Genomic DNA, 23747 nt, shown 5'->3' on the forward strand with positions numbered 1-23747 from the left:
AATAGTGCTGCAAGAATCCTGATGAGGGTGTGGAAATATAAACATATCTCGCCAATCCTTCGGTCACTTCATTGGCTCCCTATCCATCTCCGTATCCAATATAAACTCTGTTTGTTTACTCACCAGTGTATCCATGGAAATGCTCCACAATATCTTAAAGAACTCCTTATATTACAATCCACTACAAGAAACCTCCGTTTTACAAATACCCACCGCCTTTGCCCCCCTGTGACCAAACTTCATACAATGGGTGACCGAACCTTTGCAGCCGCTGCTCCATGGCTCTGGAATGCCCTACCAGAGAGACTGAGAACACAGCAGATTGTGGGCTGTTTTAAAAAACAGCTAAAGACTTTTCTATTTAGGAAAGCATATTAACAACAATGCTATAATTATTGTTGTTTTATTTGTGTTTTTATCTTGCCTTGCCTTTGTTTAATCTTTTTAAGTTGCACTTTGAGATTTACTGCTAATGTAAAGTGCCCCTATAAATAAAATGCATTATTATTATTATTATTATTATTATTATTAAAACAGCATTGTGCTGTGCCACTTCCTTTTATATATGTTTTGGCTGTCGATTTCTTGTTTTTAGCATTAAACAGGACCATGCACAGATTGTTCGTGGGTTTATGTGCTATTCTGATGCCCCACTTGGTCAGGGTGCGTGCCGTGCCTTCTGACACATTATGGTGATACGGGAGTGAATGCGAGGTGGGGTGGGGGTTCTGATTTACGTCAATTGTATGCTGATTCCTTTGGCGTCTGCTGTGTAGACTCCGATTAATGAATGATTTTGAGTATCCGTTCGAGGTGAAAAGTTGAAACAGATAGCGTCTCTCATTAATTTTTGTTTCCTTGGTATTACAATGCGTGTGGACTCGTTTAAATAGGGTTTTCACGCAGCTCCGTTTATGAGATACCGGGTGGTTGCTGGCGTAGTGTAGGATCTTGTCTGCGTAGCATTGTTTGCGGTAAACACTTGTGGTCAGGGTGGCGTCACTATTTCTTTTGATGTAAATGTCCAGGAAGTTGATGTGTCGATGAATTTCTTTTTCCATTGTGAACTGGATTGCAGGGAATATTGTGTTAATATGATATATTCATTGCATTCATAGTCTGAGTCCTGACCTGAATTGTGTGGGTGATTACCTACCAGGTAACGCTTGTGGTTGGTCTGCCATTCGGCAAACATCTGCCACGGTGCCCTCTTCAGTTGCGAGAAGCAGATCATGGGACAGTCTAAAGGGACTTCATCTCTGATGCTGACGTCCGAGGTTCAATCCCCGAGAGGGGAGCAGTAGAGTGTGTACGCCTGATGAGCCCAAAATGAGGGCGAAATACATGTCGTGTACTCTGCATTATTTGACAGTAAACTATGCAATATATATATATATATATATATATATATACAGGATGAGTCCATGAGAGCCAATCGGGTTAGCTCATTGAATGCAATGCCAGCAATTTGTAAAAGAAAACATGCACACAATGGCACATAAACAACACAAATAAATAGGCGGTCATTGCATTAAGTTGGCTAAGTCAATGCTGCTCATTACCACTCCACCCAAGGTTGGTTCCTGCCAGCACCTGATAAGTGTGTCCTAGCTCACCATAATTCTAAACTGGATAAGCGACTTTTGGTAGATGAAAGGATGGACAGTTTACCACTAAAGTAAGCTACCTGATGGGGGAAAAAAGTGCTAAAAGTGATTAGTGCTGGTGATTAATTGAACAGTGGTCATTTCTCAGTTTGAAAATTCTACTTCTGTCTGAAAGGGCACTGGTTTTCTCCTGCATTTCAAAGTTGAGCAGGTCAGGTTGGGATAACTGTTTATTTTTAAATTGGACAACTATGTAAGTAAGTGTGGGTTTGTTTTAGTGTACTTTACGATAGACTAGTGTCCAGTCCAGGTATGCTTTCTGTGTTGTACCACTTGCTACTGAAATAGGCTTAGCTTCTTTAAACACTTTAATGATGAACAGAATTTAAGAAATGAATGAATGGATAATTTTGGTCTGTAGTGAATTTAAAGATGACATTTACTATACTAGTAGGTTCACGTGTTGCCCCTGATACTGCACAGGTAGGTTCTAGATGCCATTATCTTGAACTGGATGAATGGTGTTTAATAATGAATGTATAGATGGATACCTGATATGTACATACTTAGGCAATTAATTAAAAGCCTCACAAAGTTTCACCAAATGTCAAGCACTTGAATGCTAGCTGCTTTTTACTGAATTGCTCTGCTTTGGCCACCTAACAAGACTAGCTTCAAAAAACAGTATGAATTAAGAAGGTAGAAAATTCAGAACATTTTAACAAGAGTCATATAAATAAACCATGATTTTTAATGTGCCCTGCCCCACAAAAGGAAAAAGCACCATAATACAGTTAGCTTTATGTGAAGATATGCTTATCATGGAAAGCAGTATAATTCTTTTGCCAGTGATGAAAGTCTCTCTATACTGTACTTATCAATCAGCTTTGATCAGTGTCAGCTTCTGGTGTTGAGATATTTTCTATGGCAAGAGAAGCAAAATAAAGGGATAGTACTAAGGAGAGATTGTCAAAGTAAAATTTGCTCTCCAAACACTCTTGAAACCCTCTATTACTTATTGTTCATGCAAATATAAGGTGCTATATACATAAAATGTATTATTATTATTATAAAATATTGTAGAGATTAGAGTCATTATATTTTTCTCTCTCAGGTTTTTTTTTTTACTCCATTTCATATTTGTATAAAAATGATAAATAACAGGGACTATTGCCTTTATTTTTAAACTTTCAGTGACTTAATTAAAATAACACAGAAAATTCTTAAATGGTAGAAAGACATGGAAACAATGTAATTTGTTCATATAAGATTTTCTTTTTCAAATTGGTGTATACAGTTCAGTAGAAGTGTATTTTATTCTCCAACGAAAAGGAATTGATCTCTACAAGGTGCAGGTAGACAGTGTTACACAGTGACTCAGTTGGACTAAGTAATTAAGAGATCAGATCTGGCTGGAGCATGATTACTAATTGGCAATGAATGAGTAAACACTAAAATGGGGCAGGGGATATCAGTTAGAGAGAGAGAGAGAGAGACATCATGCCCATATAAAAACAACAAAGGGGATAGGACAGATGTTTCTGTAGTTCAGCATGTTTCATAGATCAATTTGGACTCATCTTCTTCACTTGGTAAATTATCAGAGTACCAAATTATAATAAACACTGTGCAGAAATTTACATGTTTTGACATATTTACATGAATGCATCATCTAACAATCTGGAAATCTTAAACACTAGAATGGTGTTGTACTGCATGGGATGTTCTATCTACAGTCCTGCTGTTACTAAGCAAGATTTCCTGTGGAAAATGAAATAAATTGCTAATTTATCAGTATATAAAGTATACTTCAGTATATGGTAAAAAAGTGATATAATAGCTGTGTTAGACAACTTTATACACATCGCATAGTCACCACTAAGGTCAGACAGCCCATGAATATTTGTTTCAATGAACAAGAAAAGGTATTTTGTGCAGGGTAGAAAATGAATTTTTAGGGACAATTTTTCCTCCACTGACTGTAATCCAGGGGTATCTTATAAACAAATAGGAAAATATTGCAAAATATACAAAATAGCAAGTGACCTATAGCAGAAAAAATACATGTTAAGTAGTTTACATATTCAATTTCTTTTCTTTTTTTACCTGAAAAAAGCATAAGCAATAATCAATGTATTAATCCAATTTAAGGAAAACCTGTTTCATATAAGCCAGTGGTACTTCAAGTGTTTCAGACCAAGGACCAATTTGTTAAAGTCAACATATCTAACAGTTACTTGTGAGTGAAATTCCTTGTTACAATTAATACATTGATTTAAAAAAAATATTTATGTGAAAAGTAGCAAAATTCTAAACTAGTGTTGCTATATTTGAATTTCAGTCCCAGATGTCAACCAGTGATCCATGATAACCACTTCACTTTAAAGATAGTATATAATAGCAGGCAGCATCGATGCAGTAGAAGAGGCACATCATTAATTGATAACATTTTATCAGCGTTAATTCCTTAATGATCCTGACTGGTTCAATTCCTTCATGGTTCTGTTATCAATTACTTGATTGCATAAATTACATCACCTTTATGCGACTCCAAAACACTAAGGCTTTAATGAAGACCTGTGTTGAACTAACTGAAATTCTGCTGCCAAATCCCATATTTAAATGAATATGAAATGAATATTAGATATAGGCTAGTTTCTTATTTATTTTGTGGTTTCTTGCCCTGCATGGGCACATTGGACTCTGCATAAACACATGTTGGAGTCTGAGATTTTGTATTGTGGACTGGAGCACCAGAAGTGTAGTGCATTCTGGCTGAAAATGACATGTGCTGTCAATTGCAGATTTTTGTTTTTAATGATGCCAATTTTTAGGGAAAATATCTAGAAAATAGTCATTATCAGAGGGCATTATAATGTTTATGACCAGTTTGCAAGGGATCAGAAATGACCGTATAAATAACAGAGATAGGAGTGTCTACTCCATGTAGGTGTAGGTCATCACAAAAGCAAAGGTTTAGAACAACACAAGGAAAGATGGGAAATTCTCCCCTTGTGGCAATTGACAATGTTAGTTAGAATTTCACTTCACACGGGATTGCTTTAACCTGTTTTCTGTAAACATTAGGAGGTAAAAGATGCCTTAATCTAACCAAATACGGGAAAATGCGCGGTTAATAAAAAGTTAGCAAATCACAAAGATGATGGATTCAAACAGGGTTAAAATCACAGAGATGCTCTGGAATTACCATTCCTCCCATGAAAAACCTAATCCCAACCTAACAGGGATTTAAAAGACATGTCTAGAGTTAAAATATATCTAATTTTCGTAACTATTAATTTTAATAAAATACTTATACTTTTCCTTATTTAATTAGTGGCAAAATACCTGCATTTTAGCTTTTCTTTTCTTGACTTCACATGTGGAATGTCAAAAACACTATGCTGTATGGTAAGTGCAGTGGTGGTTAAGCTCCAGCAGCTACGTGACAAGATTGTATACACTTAATAGTGTAAATGTTACTATGCTGATTGACAGGATTTTGGCAGTCTTCATCTGTAAGAAGATAATTGTAAACTATAATCATAGTGCATGTATGCTTACAATTAGATCAGACAAGTATTATTTATTAGCGTCTATTATTCATGGAACGTAAATCCATTATTATAATGCTTTAATAAACTAAGAATTCAGCCACACACATTTGTCAGCATTAGTTATAACAATTTGATCTACCATAGCATCATGGCAGCATTACATCATTTTGAATTATCACATTCTGCAAACCCTTGCTCTAAAGTGCAGTAGCAAAATTAGAATGTTTAATAGCCAAAAGTTCTCTAATGGCCTGTTCTCATCAAAACTGTTCTTATGATCTAGGCAGGCTAACAGTAATGAGTACACCAGGCCTTGGCTATTATATAGATAAAATTTCTTTTTCCATTATATTAAATTTAGCATTAATCCTTCTCCATGCCTCGTTCTTTCTGAAGACTTTAAGCTGTTTGTTGAACAGCACAGGGTATGCTTCTACCAAAACAAGTTGTTTGAGCTGGACTGCGTTAAAAAATAAAAAATTAAACAACTGGTTTGTATTTCTGCTACATAATAACTGAAAAAGTTGAACATTTTGAACTTTTGAGAGAAGGTTCTATCATTAGATGCAGTGTGCCTTATTCATGCTGACAAAGGGAAACTTTCTTTTGTTGTCTCATTGGAAAACATTGAATTTTGGGTTTTTCAACAACAAAATACAGAGAACATGTGAACCCAGCTTTTCTGTCACAGCTAGCAGATGCCGACATTTCCTTCTGTTGTGTCAGTCATTGTAAATTAACACCATGTGTCAGGAGGTGTTTAATCATATTAGATGTGCAACTGTTTTTGCATGTTATTTGGCCTAACATATCCTGCACTTAGCATGTTTTGGTCATTTTTCTTTTATTTTTAAATACAGCCAGCCACTGATCTTTTCTGTTCATAATTATAGCCACTCTACAACAACTTGCTGTTAACATTGTGACTTAAACAGCCCCAAAGACACAATAGACACAAAACTAAGAATCCATTGCAACAATCAATAAAGCAAATGTAAATCTGATCTTATCAGTAATGGCAAAATTGAACCAATTCATTGTTGATTCTCAATCCTAGGTGCACATCACCAAATGCATGGAACTAAAGTATAGCAATGTCAACAGATTGGCTATCCAGACTGAGATCAATGTGAAGAGTGACCTGTGTAGTGATCAATGAAGACTGAACTTAGAAGGGCTGAGCTTGGAAATTGTTGTGGAAGAGAAAGGGAAGAGACAGGGTGATCTCAAGAAGTAATGAGGAAGTAAATGTTGTTACTTTATGGCTTAAAATTTGCATACACTATTAGTAACGTGGTAGTGTAGACTTAAAGGAATTGTGCTAAGGTGTTGAGAGTGTAGTTTCAAACTCATTCAAAATGACACCATGTTTATTTGGCAGCATGTATGTTGGACAAATCCTGTTATAAATAAATGCCTAAATTAACAATGTAGCAGTTTGACATATTCCAAGGAATTTAAAAGTCACTTTGCCCCTATATGATGACTATTATCTTGCAGACCACTTTTTCAGTGGTAAGTTTACAACCTGGTTTGCTAGCATTATGTTTTATTTAATAATAGCTAGTCTGTTGGCCACCTAAATTAACTCATTTTTAATGTATCAGTGAGATTAACTGTCGCTTACCATAAGTACAGTAGATGTGTGATGCTTTGTTTATTGGCACTGGAAAGCCATGTATTTTTTATGTTTTTGCTGCCATCCTCAAAATCTGTTAACACTGGTTCTGCACCGAGGGGGAAGTTCAGCAAACCTTGCAGTACATACAAGGTATTTTATTGGCATACATTTCTATTTCTTGCCAATACTGTGACCTTCATTTTTCAATGATTCATAAATTAACCAGTTTAATAGTTATGTCCATTGTGCTGCTGGTGGCTTTATTGTCCTTTGTGTCTGAAGCGGGTTTCTGAATCTCTGGTCATACAAAGAAATGGTCCATTTTACCAACTAGAGAATTTATGCAGTCAATTTGTGAGAGGAAGAATCACAAAAAATATATGTGTATGTGTTTGTAGATAGATAGATAGATAGATAGATAGATAGATAGATAGATAGATAGATAGATAGATAGATAGATAGATAGATAGATAGATAGATAGAGGTTTCTAGCTGATTGAATTGGGAAGAATGTATTTTTATGTTTAAGTTTTCACTTTCTCATACCTTCGTATTTGATTGCTTTATTTAGAATGGCATTTTTATATAAGGCACTACACAGATGAAGTGGTTACTACTGCTGCTGCATGGATACCTCATACTGGGTTCAAATTCAACTGTAGCTGACAGTCTCTAAGGAGTTTGTATATTTTCCTTTTATCTTCATGGGGTTTTAATTGAGCCAATTTAAAGTTTGCCTCAGGTTTGTCAATGAGTGGGCCCTGTGACAGATTTTACACTATACATTTTTCATTTATGTTCTGTGCCTGATTGTGCTGGGATAAACACAAGCCTCCACAGTCCTAAACTGGAATAAGCAGGTTTGAGAGTATTATGTTGTTATGATATATAGCATTTAGGAGCCTCAGTATGACTTTATATACAGTAAGTAAGGAGTAATTTTTCACATAATAAATGATAATTCCTCTTTTGCAGGGTTATATTTCTGTATGAAACATACTGTATCAGATGAAATTATACCTTGGGCCGTATAAAGATTTCTAACCTCACATATTTAAGCTGGTAGAACTCAGTGACAGAATACAGAAAACACCAAATTTTTTTTATCAATATTCTGTTCCTCCCAGTGTTGGCTAGGTGCAACCTCACACCTGTGAAGTGTGTCTGGAAACAGTCCTGTTATTTGAGAACATTTCTTAGCTAAATAACTTTGACATCTGATAAACAATACTAGTTGATTCTAAGTGACTTGTTTTTAAAATCTCCCCCCCCCCCCCCCCCCACTCTCTCTGTCTCACTCTTAAACTGAACCTAGAATGTGTATTTTAACATAACAACATAACATTTTAAAACCAACTAATTTTAGCACCAACTTGTTCAGATTCAAGGGGAACTGGACCCAATTCCAGAAACATCAAACACAAGGCAGTACCTGACTCTGGTAGGATACCTGTGTTCCCCAGTACCCAAAAACAATTTGAAGTAGTGTGTTAATCTAATAGACATATCTTTGGGGATATGGAAGGAAAACCAGAAAACCCAGGCAAATGTGGGGAGAACATGCAAATTCCACATTGACAATGAATGATCAGACATTGTGAATTTGTAAGAAATTGGTAACCACTGTGCTGTCCATTATGTATTTTGCTTTTTTTAAAAAAAACATGGACAAATTAAGTAAGTTTTACAATATTTTGTTGATTGATATTTAAATACTTAAATTCCTTTTCTGTTTTCAAAAAGTGGATGCACATCATTAAATTATATTTGGTGTAAATTAACCATTGCCGTGCATAGGATATGTATTATGAGGCATAGCAGTGCTTGAGCATTGCAAAGAAACGTGTATGCTTTAAATATAACAGTTATAAATTAGTATTAATAGCCTAGAATGCTCATTTATTTCTGGGTCCAAATGAAAAGACAATAATGTTAAAGAATTGTATGTAAAAATGTTTACTGCAAGGCTGAAAATAGCCTTTAACTAAAGTTTGTATGGGATTTTTGTATGGGATTCAGATCTGAAACAGAGAGAGAGCATGTAAAATTTGCTTTTCTGGAGAGTTGTGAATCTGGGTAATTGTTTTGAACCTTTGAGTACAGAGTTTCATTTTCCTCCAAAATGTCTGTGTACTACTGGTACCAGAAGGATCTTTTTGAGAATCTTCACCAGTTTGAGAAAGCACAGTTTTATTCATTTACAATTACATTTGAAATAGGGATGTTCTGTTGCATACAACATATATCCCAAGGAGCAGAGTGTTAGCTCTTACATTGTATGAGTCCTATAACCTTTTCTCTGGGTTACCAGAACCCATTACAGTTCCAGCTCTTTGTTGTGCCATGTTTCCCACATATACCCCCAGTCTGGTCTTTGACCAGTTCTGTGCTGCTCAGTACCACAGTGCACTGGTAGTTGATTAATCCACTTCTATATTTCTTATGCTACTTTACTAGCATCACACACTTTTCATGTAAAGGGATTTTTTTCTGTTTAAAATCAAATTAACAATTCAAAAGCTATATTTTCTCAAAATATTAACCGTTAATCCATTTCAGCCCTGTCCATTGCAGAGCACATTAATGCATACACTGGATCAGTTTAGAATCACCAAACAACCTTACCTAAGGCAATCAGAGTGCAAACTAAGGCTAGGATTTTAATCGCATTCTGGACCTATGAGACTAACTATTGAAACCCATAAAAATAAAATCTTTTAATCTCATTTTAACGATGTCTAGGATAGGCTGAATACATTTTATATTTACTAAGCATTCTTTTAAATAAAAATTTAACAGAAAGTGATCTAAAAAACTGTATAGTGGGATACATAAATATTTTTGGTGTGCTGCTTACAGTATCATGAATGTAGTTTGTATTAATTTAGCAGCTACTTTAATGTAACAATTTTAATATTTTGTGTTTATGTCACTCTGTAATAAATTAATCTAAGTCAAAGTAATCAATCTGTGCTTTTTCTCATAAGCTGAAATGTAATTCTTCTAGGCTAATTATGTAATTAAAAGCTAACTGAAACCCAATCCCAATGAAACTTTTCCAGTTATCTAAATGGCATTTAGAAAAAAAAAATCCTATCATCTTTAATTTTTTAGCATACAGTCCAGTACAGTAGAGTATTTTTCAAACTTGTTAATTTATTATCTCATCAATATATCTCTTCTTATTGAGAAATTAACATTTTCATTGAAAGGTACAAAAACTGATGAATGCTTTTTATTTTTTTTCTAATTGATACTTGACTGCACTAAGTGTGTTTGCCATGCTGAGCATTGTTTATCTTCTTTCTTACAGGGTCATGGGCTACTGTCTTACACTTTCTGGATTTCTTGAAGGTATGCCTAAAACCTCGTCCATAGAACTGCAACATTTGCAATTTACCCAGAATTTCTAATTATAATTGCTTGCAGGACTAATGTATCATAACTTTTTATTACTTGTGTGAACTGAAAAACAATGAAAATGATTTTTGGCTGTTTCATTAAAGTATTAATGACAATATTCCAAAATCAGATATAAGATATGAATTAAATACTCCAAATTTATACTAGTATTTTAATACACATGCTTCATTAGGAGCACAATTCCAAATGACTGAGCTCAAACTGGTTTGGTACTTTTTGTCCACATTATTTGTTTTGTGCAAATACCATACCATTTTTCAGTCTGAATCTGCAATTCAGCCTGTATATGAATGTTTTGACATTTTCACAGATAGACACGGGCTGTTGTTGTTTATTGTGATGCATGTTGCAGAGTCTGAGGATGTTTTCAAAAGTGTTTGAATGTAAAAGAAACAGACATACAGTATGCAAATAAAGTATTTAAACTTTATTTTTCAATTTTGACTGAACACAGAATTTTAGTTTATTTAAAGGCTCAGGGATATTGTTTAAAGTAATTACCTGAACAAGCCTGAACATACTAGCTTTGGAGTCTACACAGCAAATAACATTGGTTTATATAGCCAGAAGTATTTCTTTGACTAATTTCCTGAAATATTGGTGATTTGCTGGTTATGTCTGAGCTACAGCACCTATAGAAAATATTTTTCCTGCTGCCTCAGTGTGTTTTCTAGACACCAACTAATTGCAAAAAGATAGCACTGACTTCATTAATTGTTGGCAATTAAGAGCACATCTATTCCATTTGTCAGATAAGAAATTTAAGCCTTATTATGCAATAATGAAATCTCAGTGATGTATCCAGTGACCCCTAATGGGACAGAATAATACATGGAGAATAGATTATTTCCCTCTTTCACTGCCTCTGTGACACCAGCTGATGTCTGCTTAGTGTTTGTCCTCACTTCCCTCTATAACTTTATCTGATTTATATTTTATAAATAATTGATCAATTCAATTATGAAAACAGTAACAGTAATCTATTAAAACATTTCATGTTATTCATAATCACCCACAAAAAAGAAAATCTTCAGCAAATTAATGAAATTGGTGATTGCATTTCTAGGATCTACATAAATTCCATTTTATAAACTTATCTCATTAAAGTTTAATTTAGGGTTTTGAGAAACTGTTCTTTGGCATTCCCATTTTTCTTCATGAGAAATAAAGTACAATACATTTAAATTTAGCCATTATTACACATACACTTAGCCTGTGTCTAGTGCCACCAATGTAATACATTTGCATTCTCATCTGATATTATTTTTTTCAAATAGAAAAAAGAGCATTTTTTATTTACCTTGCACAAGAACCCTAGTGGATCTCATTGAAGCTGAAATTAAGCTGAAAATTGCTTTCAAATTCAGTAGCTATAATCAAACATTATTCTTTGAATTTTTTGAAATGTTACTACTGTCAGTTCCCTGCATGTGGTAGTTTTATGATCACCTGCAAAATTCTGTAGAATAATATTTATGCATAATTTGAGGAACATTTTGCAGCATATGCTATAGTTATAGATTTCATTTTTTTTAACCGCCTTGAGCACACTATCTAGAAATACTTCATTTAAAGCGGTGGCAGCTAAAGAAAGTGTCAGCAACTAATAGGAACAAAAGGTGGTTGAGTTCAATTTACAGGATACAAATTCAGTAAATTAATCCTGCAAACACTTAATGTACATAGTTGTAGTTAATGGGAGTTTTGCATTTATTCCCTAAAGACATGTGTGTTATGTTAATTTGCGATTTTAAACTTGCCCCATGCACTGTAAGATTGATTTGTGCCTCTTCCATGCCCGCTTCCTACCTTGTACCTGATGCTGTCAGGAAAGTCTGGGGGTCACCTGCAACAATACATTTAATTAAGCAGGTTAGATAATGCTGTGTTTTATATTAACTATTTTCTAAGCCTTGCTTGCATCTTGATAATATTCAGTTTGTTAGACTTATTTCTGCAGTTTGCTGACATTCTCTTGACCTTCTCAGAATTTAATCTCTGGTATGCATTGGAGTGACTTGCACCAGAGGATGAAAATTAGCATCTCCAAAAACCTGCGGTCTTGATTGTTTATATGAAAACAATGTATTTCTGTCTGCAATTTATGGGGGATTGATTTTCTCCAAGTGCAGCAGTGGGGGCACCCCATGGTCTTGCTCAACTGAGGATATATATCATGAGATTTAAAAATACTTTTTTGTCATTGATTCAGTTTTTTTATGCAATGTACTTCGCTGATGGTAAAGTTGGAAAACATCTCTTGACCAACCATTTTCTTTACTGTCCACAACTTTGCAGTTAGTCACACACTCTGTGTGATTACCAAACGACTATGCTTCCTGTGAGTTGCTTGGATTTTTAGTTCAGTAGAGCTAGTTAAGGTATTTTGGTATTCAGTGAGCAGACCATCTGTGCACAGGGCACTGGGCATGCATGGAACACAATGGAAGAATAGTATTTGTAACTTGAAAATTCAGCAGATGTACACAAATGTGCACAATCTTGCAAAGGACAGAATGGGCTGGTCTAGTCTTTTCGTCACTGCAACTTTCAAAAGGACAAGTTGATGGGAAGAGATGGGTTTAGAGAAATTGAATATTTTGTATTAAGCAGCAGACATGACATTAGTAGTATATCACGTAATGCTGTTTTCACATAGAATTAGAGTGTTCCTTGTGGCTGAGTAGTTCAGTGGTTAACACAGTTGCATGACAGCTCCAGAAGAAGGGTTTCAAATTCTAACTCTTCTGGAAGTTTCATTGTTTTCCTCAAGACTTTGTGGATTGTTCTCTCAGTACTAACATTTGTTCTCCTATGATTCCATAGACAGTTGTTAGGTTAGGTTGATTGTCAACTCTAAATTGAGCCTATATGAGTGAGTATGAGTGGTTGTGACACAATGATAAGGTATGGAAAGCACTGAACCTACAAAAGGCAGATTTTTTTAGTTTATCACAGCCCACATCATAAGTGTATTTGAAATTGTTGGTGTATAAGTGGCTTTCAAAGCAAATGCCCACATCTGATTCTCATAATTATGATTTCTTGGAATACATATGCTTATTGATTTTCCATGTTTAAATAAATTGCTTGTTTCTGTATTGCATTAAATCATTTCATTTGATGCAGTACATTGTCTTATAATGCATACTGTATAGTGTTTGAAAACAGGCAAAATATTACAGTGCTCTGAAATAATAAAGTTTATTATTTTTAAGCCAGAAGCTGTCAATGCTGTTTCAAAGTCCCCATTTCCATATTGGTAGTTGAAAGGTTCCTATATAGTTAAGTACAGTTAAACTGCATCTTACTTATTACAAATTCAAGTTCTGCACAAGATGTATTGCTAATAATATGCATAATTCATGAAAAGTTATTCATCATACATGGTTAGCAACTCTTATTTGCTTCGTAACTACCTTAACCAAAAAATAATTCAATACTAAATCAGTGTTACCAAAACTAACATTGAAGTCTAACTTAAATAACTGATGAGGGTTAAATGAGAGGGAAATGTATGCAATTATGTATTTTATAATGTATAATCTACTAAAATCAATCACTTACAACTTCATATAGAGCCATTTATAGCTCAGTTATAACCTAAAACGGTAAAGGAGATTTCAAACACTATGAAAAGTACTTAATCCTTGGTTAAACTATGCCATTTGTTGACCTCTGGTTTAGATAAGCGTGTGGGACTAATACAGTGTTTTGTTTTTTTAATAGATGGTATGTTTTTTAGAAATTCAATGAAATGTTCTAAACATAGTCAAAACATATTTTGCATTGCAATTGTAAATTAATTTCTACTAAAAAGGCATCTATGTGACATATTCTCTGTACAAATCCATAAATTGTGTCACTGTCAGAAGGCAGGGAGACAGTTGAATTTTATCCCTACATTGTATTGCAGTTGTCATTAATACTACAGAGGCATAGAATGTTTTGGTACTTTATTTCATATGGAAATTTAAGAAAATCCATAATATGGCCATCTACATGAAGGACCCAAGCAGACTTTTTGAGGAGGTTTATTATGTGTAGTGCAATGATTTTTATGATCTATCAGTCTTTGGTAGCAAGTGCAATATTTTCAAGGCAGGAAGGGGTGCCAAAAAGTTGAAACAGAGGGTGCCAAAATGTTAAAAAATGTTATCAAAATAGCCCAATTCTGTTCTTGAGTTTAATCTGGACACTTTTGAGGTTGGGATTATAGAAGATTGGTATCCAAACAAAGTCTTCCACACCCTCTTTAAAATGCTTGCTGGAATGAAAAGCACATCCAGGTATAGCCTGATATTGCCACAGTGCGACAGGGAGAAACACAGTAGGTCATTCTCATAAGACTTTACAACTCATCCACTAGGTATCGAGCCATATCGCAACATTAGCTGTTTTGAGACTATACCTGATTCCTGTGTTTATAGCTCATATTTTTTAATTGCTGTACAATATGTTAAACAGTTTGGGAAAATTATTAACTGCAATGGTGCAATATATATTTATGTTGTGCAATGTGCCTGTAATGTGTAGTACATTTTCTTGTGTACTTTGCTTTCTATTTGCTTCTTTATTTATTCTGTATTGTGTGTAATTCATGTTTGCTTACAGTGTGCCATGTTGTGCTGATTGTTGGCTCTTCTTCTTCTTATTATTATTATTAAAAATGAACGAATTTCAGCTTCATCACAATGTGTTACAGATAGTCCCATGTCTGATTTCATTTTCAACTAACCACATTCCATTATATTCTTCTACTTCTTCTAAGTATGTAAAATGAATTTCTCTGTGTCCTTTTATTTTCATACATAGCATGATTTATTCTTCTTGTAACTTGAGGATATGAAAACTGCTGCTTGAGGAATGGCACAGGTGCACGTGTGCATTATTTTCCTTATTACAATATTATATGCATGTTACTGCTTTTTTGATTCACCAGGTGCATACACTTTTTTTGCCAGTTTCTTTGTGTTTTACTGCCTTTTCACTATGGCAGGTGCACATGATTCATATTTTGCTTTTTTTGTTAATTCTATAGTAACCTGACTGAATGTACTCAATTCCTGTGTCAAAGTAAACTATTCAATAAAATTCTAATAACATAATGCCAAAGTGCCTTGCAAAATTGAGTCAAGATTAATATTTGCCTAAAAAAAGAAAATAGGAGAAAGTATATGGTGCATTTATCTACCACTTAACTTCTGGCACCTCAGGTTGCCAAACAGATTATTGCAGCCTTCACTTAGTCTCAAACCATTATGACACCCTTCCTTGATTTTTAGACAGCATTTTGGAATCAATGAATGTGCAGTTGTGGATGAGAGTTCTCACTTGTGGATGACAGTTTTCTCTTGTCTAGTGAAAGAATACAGTAAGAATATGTAATACAGAAGAATATGATTGTGTAATCTTCCTGACAGACATTGTAAAATAGTATCAAAGTAGATGAAAGACTGAAAGCCTTAAGAAGAAGATACAGATCTTTCTTAATGCTTCATTTATAGTACAAACAGTAGCCATCTGGTTGCTTGGCATGTGCTTTAAAGAATCTTCAATACATAAGGCACATGTAAAATTATTTGAAATATTACTCATAGCAAAAGATGCTACATTATATATAATGCACCTTTCACAGCACCCCTTATAGGGCAAACAATTCCTAGACAACAAACTATAAAACAATAAAGACGATACCAGACAAAATAAGACTTTGACTCACTTTCTCATCTTTTCTTTTTTACTAGGCCACTCTTCCATTCCTGGTTAACTGTCCTATCTATGTACACCTCATTTAAAATAAAAAGAAGTGGAAGTTTTATACCATAACCTTCTTTGGGAAATTGGTTACCAGGATAAGAGGTTACTTTGAAATTTACTGTATGTGGTCACCTTGTTACAGTTGATTGTGATGGTCCTTTAAATCATTGCACAAAGCAAATATCTGTGTGATGGACGCGTTTCCACAATGAAACATGCAAACACACATATGCATGGAAATATCTTTACTTCATATCGATTGATATTTGGGTTTCAGTTTTCACACTTTGACAACAACATGTAAATTGAACAATTTCTTTTTCTTCGGTTTTATTCTTGAATACAAGCACACTTGTTTTTTTATATCTTTTATGAAAGTGTTTATTTGATATTTGGACTCCAGTCTTCACACATTACACACTTCACGTCAATATTTTGTCATTATTACTATAACATATGAAAGGAAATCCTACATTTACACAGATCGTTATAGGCACGGAACACACATAAAATGTATGTATTTCAAATAACGATATATTATTTTCCTATACAATTCCAGACACCTCACTCCTAGAGAAACAAACATTAGCTGTGAGAATTTTGTGTCTGACTTCAGCTGTTTCAGTGGAGGATGGGATAGCAGGCTGCCTGCCGGCAGTGCTGATTGACACATTTGCAAACAAAGGCAGTGATGAGGAGGTGCAAGTAAAAATAAGGTGGCCTGGCAATACGAATATTTTCACAGGGTTCAGTGATTCTAGTGTTAAGGAGCTAAGATACTAGAAGTATTGTCAGGTGCTGGGCTTTGCATTTTAATTAAAGCTTTCATGGCCTAAAATTCATTGTTAATATTTAGAAAAATGAAAAAAATGTAAATTTTACAATGAAAAAAGACAGTTAGAAACCTAGTGATTTGTTTATTAAGGAGGTGACAAAATTAGCACTGCAATACTATATTTCTAATTTTTTTTTTTTTCATTTACCCCGAACTTAAGTATGACCATATACCTTTGTCAGATTCAGTGTGAGGCTGTCATAACATTAATGCTTGTGTTAAATTAAATAAACTTTCCATATTATTTGTAAATGAAATTCATTTTTGCTATATATTCAAAAAGATTAAGCTTCTGTTAAGTGCAGACATTTGTGTCTACAGCCCACTAGGGCTGAGTTAATGGTTGATGACATCGTCCTTCTTTGATTGGCTGAACACATTGTTGATGTGTGCCAAAGTGCAGCTGTTGCTTTTATTTAAATTTTATTTTAATGTTGTGCACCTTACAAGATAGCTGTCGGCCAGTCATATTCAAAGCAGGAGGTGCATGAGGTGTCTGTGCTTAGCTAGTTTAGCACTGTAGATGAGGGAATGCAACCTGATCAGTGCATCACACGCAATGTTTGAGTGGGAAGATGTTTGTGGTGCTTGCAGGCTCCAAGTGCCCATTGTTTCTCTCTCTTTTAAGTAGTTCACTATCCTTAGAATGACTACTCATTGTGACCACACAAGTTGGAATTATTTTATGACTTTGGCAGGTTTGCCCATTTTAAAGGGACCCCTAAAGCTACTCATTTATGTAATTAATGTCAGATCATACTGTGGGTGACTGATCCGCAGGCTAATGGAAATTGCTAGTGGCATTACAATATTTTTTAATCACCATCTGTTTTCCAAACCCACTTATCCTGGGCAGGATTGCAGGGCAATCAGAACCTACTGTTATATTTCACATAACCTATGCAATGAGATTTGGGTGCGGAACAAAGAAAGTGGCAGTGGTAGTGCTTGTTTGGTGCTGTAGGCAATGCTTGAAGTAGGCTAGTAACTGTGGTGCTTGAAGCTTTAAGAGTTCCTTACCACCCTTTAAAATCATACACTTATATACACATGCTCTGACCTCCAAGGTGGAACCCACTATCCAATTGTGTAATAACAAATTGGGAGGAGGAACATGATGCTATTTAGACAGAATACTACCATTAATTTGTTTCCACTTCAAGCAGTGTTTGTGGGCAAATAGGTATGTAACTGTACTGTGCACACACTACACAATAAATATGAAATAAAATGAATATACTATATATCAAAGTAGTGCCTTAAATATTTTTAGTAAGCTAGTGCCATTATCCTTCTGCATTCCCATTGGTACACTGGAAGCTTGCAATATCAATCAACATTCTGCTTAATGCTTTTATTGTGATTTGTCAATTGCACACATAAGAAGAAAAGGCAAAATTTGCCTACCTGATGTTTCCAGAATTGAAAATTGCCTCAACCTTTCATGTACACCAATTATTTTCCTGTGATACAATATCTGTTTCTTGTAATTCTGTTGTGCATTCCTATATTTGTTTATGTGAACAAATACAGTAGTCTAGACATTGCCTTTTGTTTGAATATTTTTTTCTAAACCCTGGTTTGTTGTGTGATTAGCAAGAATGGTGTCTGTCTTTGCTAGTACTATATCAGTATCCCCCCAGAGAAATACAAATAGGTGACAGATTCACCCAATGATTATTAATGAGCTCCTTTTATTTCTTGTCCAACTAGCAGTCCTTTAGTCTGCCCACTGTCATCTGTGACTACATCTGGAATTGCCCTTTTTAATTTTCTATTAATTGTTCAGTTATTGGTAGTAGTGGTACAGAACAGTCAGATAAGTAACTTTTTACAGTAATCTGTAGGCTCCTCTATTATTTCCATACCACAGGTTCAGCACTTTACCCCCTACTTTTGCTGCATATCACATGGGTAGAAAAGAGCTGAATAAGCAGAAGTTAAAGTCCTCAAGTATAATCTAGGGGGTGTCAGAAGTGGCAATTTCTTATTTCTTAAATATATATATATATATATATATATATATATATATATATTTATATAATGTTACATAAACCTACCTGAATGAAATAAGAGTATGCCATGTATTCCTTTTCCTAAAGATATCATCTAATTTAAGGTCACAGGTGTGCCCTTATTTATTTAGTTCTTTTATTGTTCATATTTTTACTATAAATTTTGATAGCATCTGAAACTTAATTTGGACTGAAAAGAAGTGACGAAGGTTTTAAATGAGTATCTCATTTATGTATATAAAAAGTTTTCTGCTTTGTGTTGTCTCTTTTTCAATTATTCATACACCTACTTTAGTGTCTCCCACAATTTCCTGTAAACCTATCACTGTATTCTTACACACTTACAGTTAAACAAGAATATACTTTCTGTTTATTTATTTAAATCTACTTGGCTAATACAACATCATATTTAACTGTACTGTACTGCTAATGAAGTAATTATTTTATGCTATACAAAAATTACTTTATCACTTCACTTAAAAAAATCATACATGAATTCTGGTTTCTGTGATAATTCCATATGTGGCAAATACATTATTTATATGAATTATTTCTAAATTAAATATACTGTTAAGCTATAAAATCCACTGACTACCTTACTTTTACCATACTTCTCATTTCATAGTACAGTATGAGAATTGATCACCCATGTTACAACTGTACCCACACATGCCTTCTTTAAACCAAACATCATCATGACATCATTAATCATGACAGATTTAGAGTACACCAGATTTACCAGTACATTACTCTAAGAACTTTCCCAGTGGGGTACAAAACAATTATTAAAATATATGTCAGTAAAGATAGAACAGAACTATTTGAAGTTGGTAATTTTTACTAACAGGGGAAGAGTGATATTGTATTTGATAATATACTTCTGATGAAAATTTAAACAAATCTGTGATAGTATACATCATATACTATAGGTTATGATACCATGATACCTGGATGCTGAAATCCCAAAATCATGTAGGCTTAGTTGTGAATCAAAAAACATGCACTATAAGCCAGAAATTCAACAAAAGTATAATGTACATACTGTATGTTAGTATACAGGAGCCAATACTAGGCCACTGATAGAGTCAGACTGAGGCTCAAAGCTCAATTGATCACCCCTCGTATACTGTATGTAAATTTAATTCTCAAATGTTGATCATCTTGTATATGTGCAAGATGCAAACTATAATACCGGAGCTGGTGAATTTACATTACATTAAGAAAAGTTCAACAAGTGAATAAAGTTACTAATATCTAAAAGACTTTTGAATATACTGAATGAATCATATCTTCTATGCTGGCAGATTTCTCTTTTGTAACAGTAAGCACAACCTGTTTACTGATCTAACCATTAACCTAGAATTGGTATAGTATTTTTTTAACAATGTTTAATAAGAATATATTCCCCTTGGACTTTCTTATCACCTTTGCAGGCTTCTTGTTTAACATTTTTTAGTGAGAAGTAACCTAAATAGTCCCACACAAGTGGACATTCCATCTCTCAAATTATGTTTGTGAAGAAAGTAGTAGTTATTCACATGCAGACTTTCTTGCTTCTTTGCACATTTGAGACACCTTTATTCTAGCCAGCAATATTTGCTCTCCCACTGCCAAGAAAATGCAAAGTTTTAGTGCACTTTCTCACAGGGGAAATATAACTTAGATGTATATTGCATTACAGGTTTCAAGCTGTGCATTAGGAGGGTAATCAGAATCCCCAGGGACAAGATGAAATTTACTTGCTTTTTAATAGCAGGAAATAGTTACCTTGAAAAAGCAGGGGGAGGCCTTTTGTAAGTGTCTGCAATGAGAATGAAGTTTGTCAGTCTAGTGATAGTTCCACATTAATATACTTTATTACCAGCAAGTTTCTGGTTGCTTCTGTAGATCCAGAATAGACTGAGGCTTAGTAGCAGAGTCTGAGATCAGAAAATCTGCCGCAGATATTTAGAAGGTGCTGGATCTGTTGTCTTTTTTTCTGAGGTATACACATTTCTGTATGCTTTCTTTATCTGGTTTAATCTTGTGCTAAATTATTCAAATAAATGTTTCATTTATGAATACACCTAAAGCCAGTCCTTGGAATAATTAGATACTTGGCACAATTTCAGAATGGTCCTTAGGGTCAATTGCATTAATGAAAGTCACAATATACTGTATGTGAATATGGTGCAGTATATAAATGAGGTACTCAGCAGTATAGTCACATGGAGTAATTAGCCAAAAAGAGGTCTGTAAGGGTTGTTCTGGAATTGCTTGACAAGCATTCTTGAATTGTGAGAAATTAACTCTGTATATACTATGCTTTAAAATAAATAGAAAATTCCAGGCAGGTCTATGTTAATTGTCATGTCCGAAGAAATAATAATATACTTTATAACAACAAAACTTATTAGTCATCCATTTTTTAATATATTTGTGATATTCCATTTCCTGTGTTTATGATTATTACTTAACTTTTGTTACAGTAACTAATTTCTGCAACTACAGCTTTACTATTTAATGGAAGAAAACTGTGTAATAGTTGTTTTTTTAAGTGCAATGCATTATTTTTATACTTGAGTAATTATTTCCACTTGAATAGGCCATCCAGGGGCGGCACGGTGGCGCAGTGGTAGCGCTGCTGCCTCGCAGTTAGGAGACCCAGGTTCGCTTCTCGGGTCATCCCTGCATGGAGTTTGCATGTTCTCCCCGTGTCTGCATGGGTTTCCTCTGGGCGCTCTGGTTTCCTCCCACAGTCCAAAAACATGCAGGTTAGGTGGATTGGCAATTCTAAATTGGCCCATGTTTGTGTGTGTCCTGCAGTGGGTTGGCACCCTGCCTGGGATTGGTTCCTGTCTTGTGCCCTATGTTGGCTGGGATTGGCTCCAGCAGACCCCTGTGTTCGGATTCAGCGGGTTGGAAAATGGATGGATGGATAGGCTATCCAGCCCAAGACAGCTTCTTGATCACTGTACATCAAAATTTTAAATATTATTTAATGAAATTCATCCATTCATTATACAGTGGGGCAAAAAAGTATTTAGTCAGCCACCAATTATGCAAGTTCTCCCACTTAAAAAGATGAGAGAGGTCTGTAATTTTCATCATAGGTATACCTCAACTATGAGAGACAAAATGAGAAAAAAAAATCCAGAAAATCACATTGTATGATTTTAAAGAATTTATTTGCAAATTAAAATAAGTATTTGGTCACCTACAAACAAGCAAGATTTCTGGCTCTCACAGACCTGTAACTTCTTCTGTAAGAGGCTCCTCTGTCCTCCACTCGTTACCTGTATTAATGGCACCTGTTTGAACTCGTTATCAATATAAAAGACACCTGTCCACAACCTCAAACAGTCACACTCCAAACTCCACTATGGCCAAGACCAAAGAGCTGTCAGAGGACACCAGAAACAAAATTGTAGACCTGCACCAGGCTGGGAAGACTGAATCTGCAATAGGTAAGCAGCTTGGTGTGAAGAAATCAACTGTGGGAGCAATTATTAGAAAATGGAAGACATACAAGACCACTGATAATCTCCCTCGATCTGGGGCTCCACGCAAGATCTCACCCCGTGGGGTCAAAATGATCACAAGAACGGTGAGTAAAAATCCCAGAACCATTCACCTAGTGAATGACCTGCAGAGAGCTGGGACCAAAGTAACAAAGGCTACCATCAGTAACACATTACGCCGCGAGGGACTCAAATCCTGCAGTGCCAGATGTGTCCCCCTGCTTAAGCCAGTACATGTGTAGGCCCGTCTGAAGTTTGCTAGAGAGCATTTGGATGATCCAGAAGAGGATTGGGAGAATGTCATATGGTCAGATGAAAAAACTCTACTCGTCGTGTTTGGAGGAGAAAGAATGCTGAGTTGCATCCAAAGAACACCATACCTACTGTAAAGCATGGGGGTGGAAACATCATGCTTTGGGGCTGTTTTTCTGCAAAGGGACCAGGACGACTGATCCGTGTAAAGGAAAGAATGAATGGGGCCATGTATCGTTAGATTTTGAGTGAAAACCCCCCTCCATCAGCAAGGGCATTGAAGGTGGAACGTGGCTGGGTCTTTCAGCATGACAATGATTCCAAACACACCGCCCGGGTAACGAAGGAGTGACTTTGTAAGAAGCATTTCAAGGTCCTGGAGTGGCCTAGCCAGTCTCCAGATCTCAACCCCATAGAAAATCTTTGGAGGGAGTTGAAAGTCCATGTTGCCCAGAGACAGCCCCAAAACATCACTGCTCTAGAGGAGATCTGCATGGAGGAATGGGCCAAAATACCAGCAACAGTGCGTGAAAACCTTGTGAAGACTTATAGAAAACGTTTGACCTCTGTCATTGCCAACAAAGGGTATATAACAAAGTATTGAGATGAACTTTTGTTATTGACCAAATACTTACTTTCCACCATAATTTGCAAACGAATTCTTCAAAAATTATACAATGTGATTTTCTGGATTTTTTTTTCTCATTTTGTCTCTCATAGTTGAGGTATACCTATGATGAAAATTACAGGCCTCTCTCATCTTTTTAAGTGGGAGAACTTGCACAATTGGTGGCTGACTAAATACTTTTTTGCCCCACTGTATAACCCTCTTGACCTGAAGAGGGTTCTGACAACACAGGGGAAATGTTGCAAACCAGCCCTGGATGGGATATCGCTTTATAGCAGGACAAGCATGTACACACAACTTAATTTAGATTCTCCAATTAACCTAAAAATATTTCTTTAAGAAGTAAGAAGGAAACTATGTGGAGAGTGTATAAACTTCATTCAGACAATGGCCAGACTGTGATATGCATCTACGACTGGAGCACCAAGGCAGCAGCACAATCCACTATTGCATAACATAATAAAATATCTGATATCTAATAAAATATTTGAATTTTTCTAGCTGAATCACCATCAACAAAGGGGGCACTTTTGTTCACATATTTGCTGT

The 23747-nt window shown here is 35.1% G+C and overlaps 1 protein-coding gene across 2 annotated transcripts in view; it reads left to right on the top strand.

The window, feature by feature from the left end:
- Positions 1-23747, top strand: part of LOC114654324 (receptor-type tyrosine-protein phosphatase delta) — a 2007901-nt gene that overhangs the window by 251074 nt on the left and 1733080 nt on the right. For both annotated transcript variants that reach the window (XM_051929989.1, XM_051929990.1), the window contains one exon: positions 10099-10139. The gene's annotated coding sequence lies outside the window, so the exon portion shown is untranslated. The remainder of the gene's footprint in view (positions 1-10098; positions 10140-23747) is intronic.

The sequence above is a fragment of the Erpetoichthys calabaricus genome, chromosome 7 (genome assembly GCF_900747795.2).
Source record: "Erpetoichthys calabaricus chromosome 7, fErpCal1.3, whole genome shotgun sequence".
NCBI lineage: Eukaryota > Metazoa > Chordata > Cladistia > Polypteriformes > Polypteridae > Erpetoichthys > Erpetoichthys calabaricus.